Genomic DNA, 13,958 nt, shown 5'->3' with positions numbered 1-13,958 from the left:
TGATCAATTTTAAACTTCCATGTTCTTTTTATATTGTAATCTCAATCTTGGCATTTACAACAGACTATTCTGGCCCTGACATTTTGTCTTTTGTTGAGGAAACTGATTACTGGAACCTTCCGAGATCCGATTAAAAGCATCAAACATGAATCAGACTTTTAAAGAGAGCCTGAGTGGAACCTCTCAGAGATCTGCATTCATCTTATAGTTTCCTTTTGTCCACCGGATAAGTCCATTAGCCACTAACCGAAGAAACATAAATGTTCAATTATCCTGAAATAACAGATTCAGGGAGGCCTGGGATTCCTGCCTTTTTGTTTTATTCTCACTGGATCACAGACAGAAAGCCATGAAAAGAAACTACTACTGTAATCACCCATCAATACTCAGGAGCCCTGGTCTGAGAAAGACAGTAAAGGAAATGGGGAAGGATTTTATGCCTTTGAAAGCTTAGAGTAAATTTTGGTGAGCCAAGACAAAAGTGAATCATGGTTAGTTAGAACTTGGGCTCTTTGCAGATGGGTCAGAAAGATGGTATGGGTGAAATCCCCCCACCCCAACACACACACACACACACACACACACACACACACACACACACAAGTGTGAATAACTCTGACTGTTCTCTGTTCTCACTGTTAATGAGGGAGAAAGTAGGCAGAACGCTGGAAGACAGACAGATATCCAAAACTGGGAAAAGATCTAAACTGATCAAAAGCACCTGTGGCAGAATCCCACTCATCGCAGAGATGACCCAATGCCACAGTCATCACTGTCCATCTTTGATAGAACACCCTCTGCCAATTCTGTCCTGAGGATCTTCATTTTTCTCACCAGTGGTTCTTTAAAAAAATGCCACCCTTGCTGTCCCTTTCCTTACTGTTCAAGTAAGGAAACCTTGTCTGTGAGGATATGCATGTGAACATGCTTGCCAGAGAATGTCTGTGGCTGTTCTTCACAGAGACTTCCTTTATGAAGGACACTGATGATCTCCATAAGATCAACTTCACTTTTCTCCCTCTCTTTTTCTTCCCTCTCTCTCTCTCCCTTCTTCCCTCTCTCTTTCCCTCCCTCCTCCTTTCTTCTTCCCTCTTTTCCTCTCTCCATTTTTTTTCTTTCAACCCTGGGTGTTGAACGTCGGGCCAGGCATGTGCTAGGTGACAGCTCAATCAGTTACATCCCCACCCAACTCTTTCCCGTTCCCACCATACTTGATTGCTCAACCATATCCTCTTTTATCTTATTTTTCTTCATCATTTTTAATTTGTAAGATCGCCAGGATAATATAATCTAATTCTCTCGACATCGGTACCTACTTCTTAAATATTTTCATGTTATGCAGTGTTAGTTTCACAAGCAGAGACTTGTACAAATGCAGAAGGAATCAGACCAGACTGAAGGTTCTGTAGATACTGTCTTAAGATTCCTAAGAATTTGATATTTGAACTAGTATTTTACTTCTCAAGCCTGATGCCCATAAGGTAGCATGGGGGTAGGATTGTGTGCATTGTGTACACACATGCTTTCTCCATGCACAATAGTTCAGTGCAGATTCTTCGATTAGCATTGCTTAAGAGATCTGGCAGAGAGAGATCTTGAGGCTAAGGGCTGAGCTTTCCATTTGAATCAGAGCAGGAGCAAATATGGAGATAAAGTGTAGAGCAGAGACTAAAGGAAAAGCCACCCAGAGTCTGTCCCACCTAAAGATTCATCACATATACAGTTACCAAACCCAGACACTATTGTGGATGCCAAGATGTGCATGCTGAAAGGAGCCTGATATAGCTGTCTCCTGAGAGGCCCTGCAAATACAGAGGCAGATGTTAGCAGCCAACCATTGGACTAAGTGTGGAGTCCCTAATAGGGGAACTAGAGAAGGGACTGAAAGAGTTGAAGGGGTTTGCAACCCCACAGGAAGAACAACAATATCAACTAACAAGACTCCCCCAGAACTCCCAGGGACTAAGACATCAACAAAGGAGTACACATGGCCCCAGCTGCAAACATAGCAGAGGACAGCCTTGTCATGCATCAATGGAAGGAAAGGTCCTTGGTCTTATGAAACCTTGATAGATGCCTCAGTGTAGAGAAATGCATGTTGGGAAGTGGGAGTGGGTGGGTGGGTGGAGGAACACCCTCATAGAAGCAGGGGGACAGAGGATGTGATAGGGTGTTTCCAGGAGGGTGGGAAACTGGGAAAGGGTATAACATTTGAAATGTAAATAAAGAAAATATCCAATAAAAAAGAAAAGCAGAAAGAAGGTAATAGCCATCAATCACAAATATGTTCCATTCTGTATGCTAGCCAATCACTGTCACAAAAGAGTGACAGAAGTGGGAGAACGAGGACTTTTCATTCTCTCCTAGCCAACTTCTCAAGTCTCCATATACATATTTTATTACCTGTTTGTGTGTGTGTGTGTGTGTGTGTGTGTGTGTGTGTGTGTGTGTGTGCGGGATGTCTGCTCCAAATAGCATGTAACACTATCTGAAATAAGGTAGGTCCTCAGTAAATGTGTGCCAACTGAGTAAATAAATTAAAAAACACACAAGATTGGTAGCTGTGATGGCTAATCTTGGTTGTCAGCTTGACTACACCTCAACTTACCTAAAACCTAAATAGTTGGGTACACCTATGATAGATTTATTTTTATATTGATTGGATCACTGGAGGTAGGAAGACTCATCCTAAATCAGGCTTTTGGTGGCATCCCACATTCTAGGACATGGAAAAAGGAAGCTATTGCTTTTTACCTGCTTGCCCTCACTCTTGCTAGCAAGTTCATCTATTCTGCTGCTGCGGCATTCCTGCACTGGTGTTAGAACCTATTTCTTGAGGATTCTAACATGGACTGAAGACCAGTTGAGACATCCAGCCTGTTGGACTGAACAAGTATCAGACTGGTGGCCTTTCCATCTGGTGACAATCATAGTTGGACTAAGGAGAACACAGTCTGTAAAGCACTCTAATAAACCCCCATTTAATACCTGTTCTACCAGTTCTGTTCTTCTAGAGGTTTGGTTACATTTCCTCTCAGGATGGTGTGTATATGTCTTTATCTACACACAAGTGTATGCACATGTGAAATCACTGGTATATACATATATTTATGGACTAACCTAGAACTTCCATACCCATTTCTGTGTCTCATTCACTTGTATCAGGAACAGATTGGGATAGAATTGACTCTGGACTCTGGCAAATGATGGCTGATTATTTTGTGGTCAGTTTTATGCCCCAGCTGTAGATTTTAGCCCAGTAATGAGGAGGGGGCCTTGATGAATGTTGAAAGGATGAACATTGGGACTGTGTTCTACCGGTTGAGACAGAAGCATTCATTCTGACTCTTGGTGTCATCAAGAATGCTTGGGCTTCTGCTGGCATGAAACTGACATTAAAGAAGAGTGCTTGCTTAGAATGAGGCAAAGAGACAAAGGGATTCGATGTTTGTAGTGAGTCACCATGCTAGATCTTCTGGTAAAAAACATCCTATTGCCTTCCTTCTTTGCTCTCTGTTGTCTCCTGTTTCCAAGCTGCTGCTTGGTAAATTCATCTTTAAGACAAACCCTTTATGCCTCAAGTCTTTTGCCAGGATATGTCTTTAAGGCATCATTTAACCAATCAAATGAGACTGACTGTAGGCTAAGGACTAAGGTTAGATTCCTAAAAATGTTTGCTGAACATTTGAAATCTTCCCTACTCTAGGTTTAAAACATTTCAAAACAAAATAAGTAAAGTTTACTTTATAAAACTCACAAACACAGCCTGGCAGTGGTGGCACATGCCTTTAATCCCAGAACTCTGGAAACAGAGGTAGTTCTCTGTAAGATCAAGGCCACTGGCCTTAAACAAAACACTTTCAAAAAATGGGTGCAAATAACTAATGTTTCATGATTTTTAAGCAAAAATAGAGTGTTTGTTCATTATAAAGGAACTCTAGAACTTTGTTTGTTCACTGAATTCCCACCCCTGTAGAGTTCTTAGAACTCCTGAAAAGTATAAATTTCTCTCCCTAGGCTTTAGCCATCATGCTGTAGAGAAATACTTAAATAGAAGCATGTGCTGTAATAACTGGGTTCTCTCATTAAATTCCTCTTTAACGAAAGCCTGCATTGGTAACTGGTGTTAGATTTTTCTCCCTTAGTTCAAATAGAACCTTGGCTACAAAATCTCACAGATAAAATCCAAAGACTAATAAGAAATTTTCACATTTTATAGTTTTCCTGAAAGCACAGTATATTCACAGTGGTGAATAGGGCAGCTCACTTCACAGTCATCAGAAAGTATTGGGAACTACCTGAAGAAGCTGTGTCCCAACCCCTTCCAAGGGCCACGTGGCTCTCAATAACCTATCTTCCTTTCACAAGGCCCCATCTCCCAAAGCTGCTACCACCTTCCAACACTACCATCATTTTGGAAACAAACTTTTAACTTGTAAGCCTTTGGGGGACATTTAAGATCCAAACTATCACAATATATCCTCCTGTTTTAAAAATTAATAATATAAGAATAAGTTATTTTCAAAGGAAGCTTGTTGCTTCAACAATATCATAGCTATGTGTACATGTGGGCACACACACACACACACACACACAGAGCACTGTACCTCAGAACTTTTGTCTTCTTCAGACTTGTAATTTGTGTGTGTGTGTGTGTGTGTGTGTGTGTGTGTGTGTGTGTATGTGTGATCGGAAAACTGAACTAATCATAAATTCCCTTTAAAGTATAAATTTACTTCAAAGACACAGCTTTGGTTGCTAAGTCACAGCTTCTAAATAGTGTCTCCAAATTTTAACAACTTCAAATAGACACTTCAGCGCTGGTTGTTTTGAAGCAGAACAGGAACGTACTATAATGATTATTATATCCTATTTTAAAGTGCAGTACTGTGGCAAAGTTTCTTAAATATGCCAGTGAAAATTAGTTTTAAAGGCATTGTGTGATGTTCACTAAAACTTCTGCAATTTGAAAGGAGAAAGTTTTTCATAACAATTTAGATCCTTAATAGACATGGCGAAGTTACCGGGGAGCTCTAACTTGGGAACATTCTGCTCTCAACGGGGGAGAATGAAGCAGGGATCTGAGGGTCTTAATAATTTAGGGTACAGATGGCAATAATAGGGGAGGAGTTGAAGGTGGAAGGGGAAGTGGAAAAGAGTCACTATTTCTGTACTCTTTCACTTTTCTTTTGTCTCTAGTGCCTTTCCCAAACTATTATACTTGTCCCCAGATTCACTCCATCTTCCCTAGAGTACCAGGTCAATGTAATATTCTGGTTCTCTAGAGAGACAGAAGCAACAGAATGAGTGAATACAGACAAACATGCATAAATACATGCACACACATACATACAAACCTACCTACCTACATACATACATAAATACATACATAGATATATACAAACATATAGATGCAAGCATACATATGAGATGTATAGAAAATACATAAGATGATATCTTATATTGCCTTAAGCAATCTCACAGAAACCATCTAAGAGTGGCTACCTCTTGCCAGAGAGGTCAACCGATGAGTCCATGAGGCTGGCCTTCTCATAAGTCCTAACCTGACAACTCTGGAGAGTTCTTGGAGATCCATGGGTCCTTAGTCTTTGCTGGAAGCACAGAGAAGCTGGTACAAGTATCAGCAAATAAATCAGCAGCAGCAACAGGGTAAATGAAGTTGGCATTGAGAGACAGAAATGGACATAGAGGCAGAGACAGAGAAGCCACTGAAGAGAAAGGAGGATCTGGGATGCTACCAAAAGGGGTAGCACCAGGGTGGGTCTCCCCCACTGCATATACTAAGGATGGGTTTCTCCAACCAATTAAGGCAATCTACGTAATTCTCACAGGCACCCACTGGCCACAGTTCCTCACATTAGAGGCCCTGTAAAAATGATTAAAAGCTGTAGCAAATAATCTTGAAAAACTAACCCTCGAAGTGAGGAACACAGAAATTAAGTCATTGCCTAGGGAATCCAGAGCACTTTAGCTGGCTGGAAGTGTGAGTATTTCTCCAGTTTTATGAGCCTACCCATCAGGTCAGTATCATATAATGGTTCAAACTGCCAGCAGCATCCTTATGGGGAAGAGCTCGACATGGTCTGCTCCAACTCAGATTCAAGGACGTGCTGGAATCTTTTCTCTAGACCTGGAAATTCTGAATTAGTTGACTATTACAGACCAATGCAGGGAACACCAAGTACAAACAGCACTGGCCAACCCAAGGGTATACAGTATTGTGGCGCGGAAGAGCTGCAGCCATTGTGCTTTATTGGTATTGTGTTTCATGAATGTATAGGTTAAAGTATCAGAAATGAATTACATTCTCAGGACAGCTGTATGCAGGCAGATGAGGTCCAGGGCATTGAAAACAGTCTTTGCCACGTGTAGGTAGTATAGAAAAGTGGCTCTGTATGGCAGCCAGTTGCAAACTTCATTTGTGCCACATGACCAGAAGCGTTTCTAAGAAATTCACTAGTGTATACTCAAGGAATTCAGTGCTGTGATTACCAATGTAACCAAGCCGAACTGAGATGCATTCCACTGACAATTACCTGCTTCAAAGGTAGCCAGAGGAATGTTACGTTTCTTTAGCAACATGTAAATAGTGATCACCATCACATTCATATTTATGTGCTCTTTGGAAGTGTCTTCCACATTCCTGAGGTTGTGACACATTGCTTCCCAGCTCTGTGCAAAGGTGTGGGGGTGTCTGCTGTTTATGAGGAACAACTTTGGGAGGAGGTGTGTACTGCTTTCGTAGGCTGAAGCTAACTTGGGTGGAGACCTCAACCACATGCTCCCTTGGCACACAAAGCAGGTGTTCCTGGTGTTTAAAGACTGTGCTCACCCATTCAGCAGGGGCACATGTCAGGAAGCACTCCTGAGCCAATAGCCGTAGGATGGCAGGCAGCTAGAGTACTTGGGAATCACAGATAGCTGGGGCATTAAAAAAAAAAGCTACTTAGAAAACTTCAAAGTACCAGCTTTAAAATATTTATGTCATCCTTTATGTAATATGTAGCAAACAAATAATGAGGCAAAAAAATTGAACTGTTGATTTTGCTTTAATTATTAATTTTACTTCATTGAATTTTTTATTTGTTTTACATCCCGAATCCAGTTTTCCCTTGCTACTGTCCTCCCAGTCTCTCCCTCTTCTCCCCTCTCCCATCCATCCCTCCTCCCCTTCTCAGAAAAGTGGAGGCCTCCCAGAGATATCAATCAGCTTTGACATAGCAAGTTGCAGTAAGACTACACACATCCTCTTCTATTGAGACTAAACAAGGCAGCCCAGTTGGGAGAAAGGGATCCAAAGGCAGGCAGTATAGTTAAAGGCATCCTCTGCTCCCATTTTAGGACTCCCACATAAAGACCCTGCTGCAATACTGTTACATATATATCCATCCCATCTATATTCTCTGGTTGGTGGTTGAGTCTGTGAGCCCCTATGGTCTGTCGTTAGTTGATTCTGTATGTTTTCTTGTGGTATCCTTGACACCCCTGGCTCCTTCAATCATCTGCCCCTGTCTTCTGCAGGATTCCCCCAGCTCTACTTAATGTTTGTCTGTGGGTCTCTGCATTAATTTCCAACAGTTGCTGGGTGAATGCTCTCTGATGACAGTTATGCTAGGCTCATAGTTTCAGGGGTGGAATCTCTGGGCTCTCTCTTATGGAATGGGTCTCAAACTGGGCCAGACACTGGTTGGGCCTTTTCTCAAATTCTTCTCCATCTTTTACCCATGTGCATCTTGTAGGCAGGACAAATTGTGTGTTTCAGATTTTGTGGCTGGGTTTAATTTTTCAAATTTGAAGAGGTTATTTGGAGTTTATGTATACAAGTGTGTGTGTGTGTGTGTGTGCTTGTGTGTGCATGCACATGCTCATGAAGTCCAGAAGAAGGTGTTGGTTGCCCCTAAAACTGTAGTTACAGGTGGTTGTGAGCCACCCAGCAGAGGTGATGAGAATTGATTTTGACCTTGTGTCCTCTATAAGGGAAGCAAGCTCTCTTAACTACTTAGACATCTTTCCAGCCCAATGACTGATTTTTTTTGTAATACATGTGAATTAACTCTACTCATCCACCCTAAGATTTTCCCTACAGCAGATACTTTTAAATGGCTAGCTTCATAAACCCACATTGTTTACATCTCTTGGGTTTACATACTACAAGCACCGAGAAGTATCAGCTTCATGTTGGTAGTGGAGGTGAAAACATGCCTGCCTAGAGACTATTCAGTAATACCATTTTCATAGATGAAGGGCTGAAAGGCATCCATTGAATATGCAGTTTTCCTGGCTTTAAACTTGCTGAGGGAACAGGAATAGTAAATCACCCAAATGCTTCCCAAGCTAGTAGCCTGAAATTAGAACTACTTTAGAAATTACTCCAATGAAGCACTATTAATGGCCCGTGTAAATTCATTCTGACAGATAAGCTGAACTTCCAGGTGACTGGGGCTACACTTATTTCAAATGCCACCCATGCCCCACCGAAGTCTAAGATAAGTCACTACTGTTGAAGACAGTTCAGATACCGAGCCCAGGGGTCCTTGAGCTGGAAAGGACACAAATGTCTCCTCTCTGAGGACTAGCTTTCAGGATACGTGAAGGTTCCATGCAAGCCTCTAAAGGAGGGATGCACTGGTAATCTTACCCAGTGGTGACACCTGCGAACCACAGTAACGCCAAGCACGGCATGATAACCCGAAGGGTGTAGAAGTAGCACGCATAACTTGATGGTGTAACCAACATCTCTCTAATAGGACTTAAGGTTTACTCGGTAAGAGAGGAATCAGGCCTAATTATTAGAAACCTAGCCAACTACCCAGGGCTAGAAGTCATGGACCTAGAGGAAGAACCTGCAACTATCACTTTACTCAACAAGATAACCCCTAATGACAGTCTAATATTTGTCCTTCAAAGCACAGATAAGCGTAGTTCTCATCCCTCATCAATGTCACTTCTTGTTGCAATAGGTGGAGACCATTATATAAAACCACAACCAACCAAAATGCAGAGTTGCAGAGCCCGGTCCCAGTGGGTACATCTACAACACAATTCCTACATTTAAGGCTCAGGAAAGATGAAACAAAACAATGACAGAAAAACTGCAGGATCCAGAAGATCAAGGAGTTTGACGTCCCCTAGGAATGTCAGCAGCTACACTTCTAAATTCTCACCAACATGACTGCCTAAACATGAATTTAACAAGGAAAACACCAAAAGGCATGTTAATGTGGACTGGGAAAGCCCCAAAACCTTCAACTATACACAAAGAACTACAGGCATCAGAGGAAAAGTTGGAAGCACAACAATCGCTCTTACTCAGTTTCTTTTTCCAATAAGGATGATCAGCTCTGAAAATACACATACAAGTAACATTATACAAACTGACCAGGTTGTACTTATAAATTTATGGACACACACACTATACATTCCTAATAATGAGGGAGAGAGAGAGAGAGAGAGAGAGAGAGAGAGAGAGAGAGAGAGAGAGAGAGAGAGAACACGCAAGAATTTGAAATAGAGCAAGGAGGGGCATATGGGAGAGTTTGGAGGGAGTCAAGGGAAGGGGAGGAAATGATATAATTATAATCTCAAAATTAAAGAGTTCTGAAAAATACCACTCAGCTACAAAAAGGAAAGAATGTTAGGTCCATAAAATTGTTGTGTAGTGGAAAGACTCTCCATTATTCTGGTAGGGAGAGTATTCTGGTATGTGGGCATTACATAAATATTAGCCATTAGCATGCAGCCAGAGCAAATGAGATTGCTTTGCCCAGTTACTGCTTCCAAGGTAACAAGGAACACTTAACCCACTGCTTTCCAGAAAAGTGCTCTCACTTAGAGCACTTCCTTTCCTTTCCCAGAGTGCAGCAGTACACCACTGCTTCTCTTCCCTACAGGGCACTCGATGCTTAGAGCTGAAGTGCCAGCTTTCAGAAGCACAGCTGTGGTTAGGGATCATGGGGCAGCTTTTCAGACCCTCTGGGCTAAAACTGCCTCCTGACACAAGCCTATCAGATTTCTGGAAAGGAACATCGTGTGCTCAAGCTTTTGAGGAGGATGCGTGGGAACAGGTCTTCGAGGCTGTTACTTGTCTAAGATGTTCTTCCTTCTTGAAGAAAAAGGCTATAGATGAACTTGCCAAGGACCCTTCATTCCTTTCTAGCTTTCTTCACTCAAGACCTGCTGGAGAGGAAAAAGGCAAGCTGCCTTAACTAGATATTGTTCCATGTAATGCCTGGGAAGCTTTCTTGAATAGAGGTATGGATGACTCTACAGGTAAAGGCACTTTCTGCCAAGCCTAACGGATGGACTTGATTTAGGTCCCCAGGACTCCTGTGCTGCAAAGAGAGAACGGACTCCCATAAGTTGTCGTCTTACCTCCACATGCTAGCCATGACATGTACACCTTCCTCCAGTAAAGAAAATAATATAGTCAAGTATACCAACTTTTCCTGTACTTACAAATGATGCAATAGACAAGACTTCTCATTTCATGTGATATATTTATAGTAAATGTTCTTGATTTTTATAGGAAAGACTATTTTTAACACAACTTTAATACACACACACACACACACATATATGCATGCAGATGGGTGTTTTGCTTGTATGTATGAGTGCTGCATTCATGTGTATGGAATCCCTGGAACTGGAGTTACAAAGACTTGTGAGCTGCCCAATAGATATCGAGAAACAAATCTCTTTAAGAGCAGACAGTGCTTTTAATTGATTAGTCTAAGAGCAGCACAGTTTGCTTTTGTTTGTTTGTTTTGAGAAAAGGGCTCACTGCAGAGCCATGGCTGGCCTGCAAGTCACAGAGATCTGCCTGCCTCTGCCTCTGCCTCTTCATTGCTAGAATCAAAGATATGCACCATCACCCCTAGCAAAGATCACTGTTAATTGTAAGCTTCAATATATTTAAAGTCAATTACACTGGTGATCTTTAAGCCTATTAGCTTAGAGAGTAAAGCAGATTTAGCCTATAAACTGTGCTTTCTAATTGTTTCTGTTAATAAAATTTAATCCTGATGTAAATTGAGACATTTCAGCTAGTTTCCGAACATCGGGGGAAGGTAACCAGGAGCCTACCATAGTCTAAAATCCTTTTATTTACATCTAACCTTAGCAAACAATGTGATTCTTTAAACTTCACTTGCATTTGCAACTTCATATTGCAGTGACATATTTCAGGATGTCACTGGTGAGGACTTGATGCTTCGTGTAGGGAACTAAAGAACATTTTCATGCCTCTGTTGATATAGAGGCATAGGTGACAGAAATGTTCCCACGGTTTGGTTCCATACCCACTTCACTGGAAAATACAATTACAGAAACTGTAATTAGATTCTAAGTTAAAGATACCCGATTTCAGGACAGACAATAATAATGTAACTTCATTCCTCTAGGCTTGGGGACATATTCAGGAACTGAGGCAGAACACACTGGCATCATGAAAAAAGGAAGTGAATGAACAATGGCTACAAGCCCATGTGACTGCAGAGCTCATACCGTAGGACATGCATGACGACTGACACAAGGAAGACACAAGGCTGCCCCAACGGAGCTGGGATCAGTCTCACCAACTGAGAGGACTGATGGCTTCCTCTGCTTCACTGTAATGGCATCTCCTATCTTGAGCCTTACAAAATTGCCTGTTCTCAGTGTGCGTCTCCAGAAAAATCACACACAATTACTCTATTCTGGGAGGATCCTGACCCATTTCTGGAATTCTCCACCACCACCCCACTTTAACTCACAAATAACTCTCGCTCCCACTGAAGTTTTCTGATAGGATGCTATCCAGCATCCCAGGCAGGGTGTCTCTTTTTAGGAACCCAAACACACTTCTTGAACACGTCCTTAGTTTCTCCCTGGAATAAACTTCCTCCAATTCTTTATTTTTCACTTGTCTCTGAACTCTATCTGATGGTGAGAGGAAGTTGTAAATCATGAGTAGAAGTTTTGAGCTGGTCTCTCTGAGACTTTCTCATCCTTTACCACGAGTGATATAACCAAAAGAAAATAACAAAGGATGTGTAGGAGACTGCAAATCAAAGTTATATGAGCAAATAAACTCTACTTGCAAGTGCCTTCAACATTCTCACCGAACCAGGTCAGAGAACTTGTTAGCTTCACAGCAGGTCTCATGAGTATCTCCTTACCTGCTGGCATCTTAACACTTATACTTCTATTTACTTTCATGGCCAGGAGCTGAATCCAGGTCCTCCTGTGTGCTAGGCACATGCTCTATTATTGAGCTACACAGTGTGCTGGCTCTTTCCAGACTGATCTTTGACCACATCATCCCTGGACTAGTTTAATTCAGCTGGTCTTGAAGACATCATCTTTCCAGTTTCCTTTCATCCTTTGTCCATGGTTTCCCTCACCTACACCAGAGTTCCTGATAATCCTCCCTTCCATAGATTAGTTGTATTTTTCTTGTTTCATGCCTCATTTCACTAGTGTTGAAAATGGGACCTCCTGAACATTATGTGGTAATTGTCGAGTTACCATCTCACCATGACTTGGGTTTGCTGTTTCTGTCTGCTGTGGGGTGGAGTTAGTTGTTTAGTAATTTTTCTAAACATTTTTATTAGCCTATATGTTACAAATTTTCAATTGTAAGAATACAGTTGGATGACATTAAGTAAAATTATACTGCTGTATTTTCCAAGCACCACTGCCACCTATTTACCAAATGTACTCATCTCAGACTCAATTCTGCACCCACTAAATAATACCTTATTCTCATCTCTAACTAGTGCCTGACAACTGTCTTTTTCTGTCTGTATGTTTACTCTACATATTTTACATCATTAGAGTTATACAAGTATCTATCCTTTTTGTCTGGATAATTTTATTTAATAAAATGTCTGCAAATTCTAACACTTTTCTAACTTGTGTCCAATTTTCTTTACTTTTTAAAGGTGGATAAATTTCCATTTGGTGTACATATCACATCCCATTCATATAGGCATCCATTGATGTAAATTTTGTTTGTTTCTACCTTTTGACTATTGTAAATAACGCTTTATGAAAAGGAAGTAAAAATATGTCTCAGTCCCTGCTTTCAATTATTTGGGCATATATTCTCAGAAGTATACTTGCTGGATTAAAATTTGGAAACCCACAATATCATTTTCCATGGCAATTGCAGCATTTCAAATCCCTGCCACGAAGGAGAAAAAGAGTCTCATCTTTTTACATTATAAGTAAATCTTGGTACTTCCAGTTAATTTTAGTATTATTTTAAAATGACAGCCATATTGGTCTAAGTGCAGTGGTATTTCATCTGGCTTTGATTGACATATCTTCCATGGTCTCTAATACTGTGAACCTTTTCCTGTGTTTGTTGTTCATCAGTGAACCAGCACTAGAGAAATGTATGTATATCTTCATTCATTCTAGTCAATTGTTTTTTTCAAGGTTATATTTTAATGCAGTGTGCTACTAAAGCTGCTGCTCTGTTAGTAGATTAGGTAGTAATTTAACATAAATTTCCCTAACTACACCCACAGACACACAGATACACACACACACACACACACACACACACACAAACCCTTTGCACACTTTTTTTTAGATTGTCTTGTGTTGGACTCTTTGTTGTTGCTTATCATAGGTATCTAAAGCTCTATGCAGTAATTTAATATAAACTTCCATAACTACACACACAGACACACACACACACACACACACACACACACACACACACACACCCTTTGTACACCTTTTAAGATTGCCTTGTGTTGGACTCTTTGTTGTTGCATAGCATAGGTATCTAAAACTCTATGCAGTAATTTAACCTAAACTTCCCTAACTACACACACACACACACACACACACACACACACACACACACAATCTTTGCATACCTTTTTAGATTGTCTTGTGTTGGACACTTTGTTGTTGCTTAGCCTAGGTATCTAAAATTCTCTCTGAGC

At 41.0% G+C, this 13,958-nt stretch overlaps 1 protein-coding gene and 1 long non-coding RNA gene across 4 annotated transcripts in view; one reads left to right on the top strand and one right to left on the bottom strand.

The window, feature by feature from the left end:
- The window catches only part of 4930545L23Rik (RIKEN cDNA 4930545L23 gene), a 46,044-nt gene extending 33,146 nt beyond the window's left edge, over positions 1–12,898 (top strand). Inside the window, exon 6 of the long non-coding RNA NR_040517.1 lies at positions 11,421–12,898. This is a non-coding gene — a long non-coding RNA (RIKEN cDNA 4930545L23 gene). The remainder of the gene's footprint in view (positions 1–11,420) is intronic.
- Plcb1 (phospholipase C, beta 1) overlaps positions 1–13,958 on the bottom strand; it is a 689,095-nt gene that overhangs the window by 292,788 nt on the left and 382,349 nt on the right. The window lies entirely within an intron of this gene.

Source organism: Mus musculus, chromosome 2 (assembly GCF_000001635.26).
Source record: "Mus musculus strain C57BL/6J chromosome 2, GRCm38.p6 C57BL/6J".
Taxonomy (NCBI): Eukaryota; Metazoa; Chordata; class Mammalia; order Rodentia; family Muridae; genus Mus; species Mus musculus.
The sequence above is the reverse complement of the archived record's forward strand: the minus strand, read 5'-3'. Positions and strand labels throughout refer to the sequence as shown.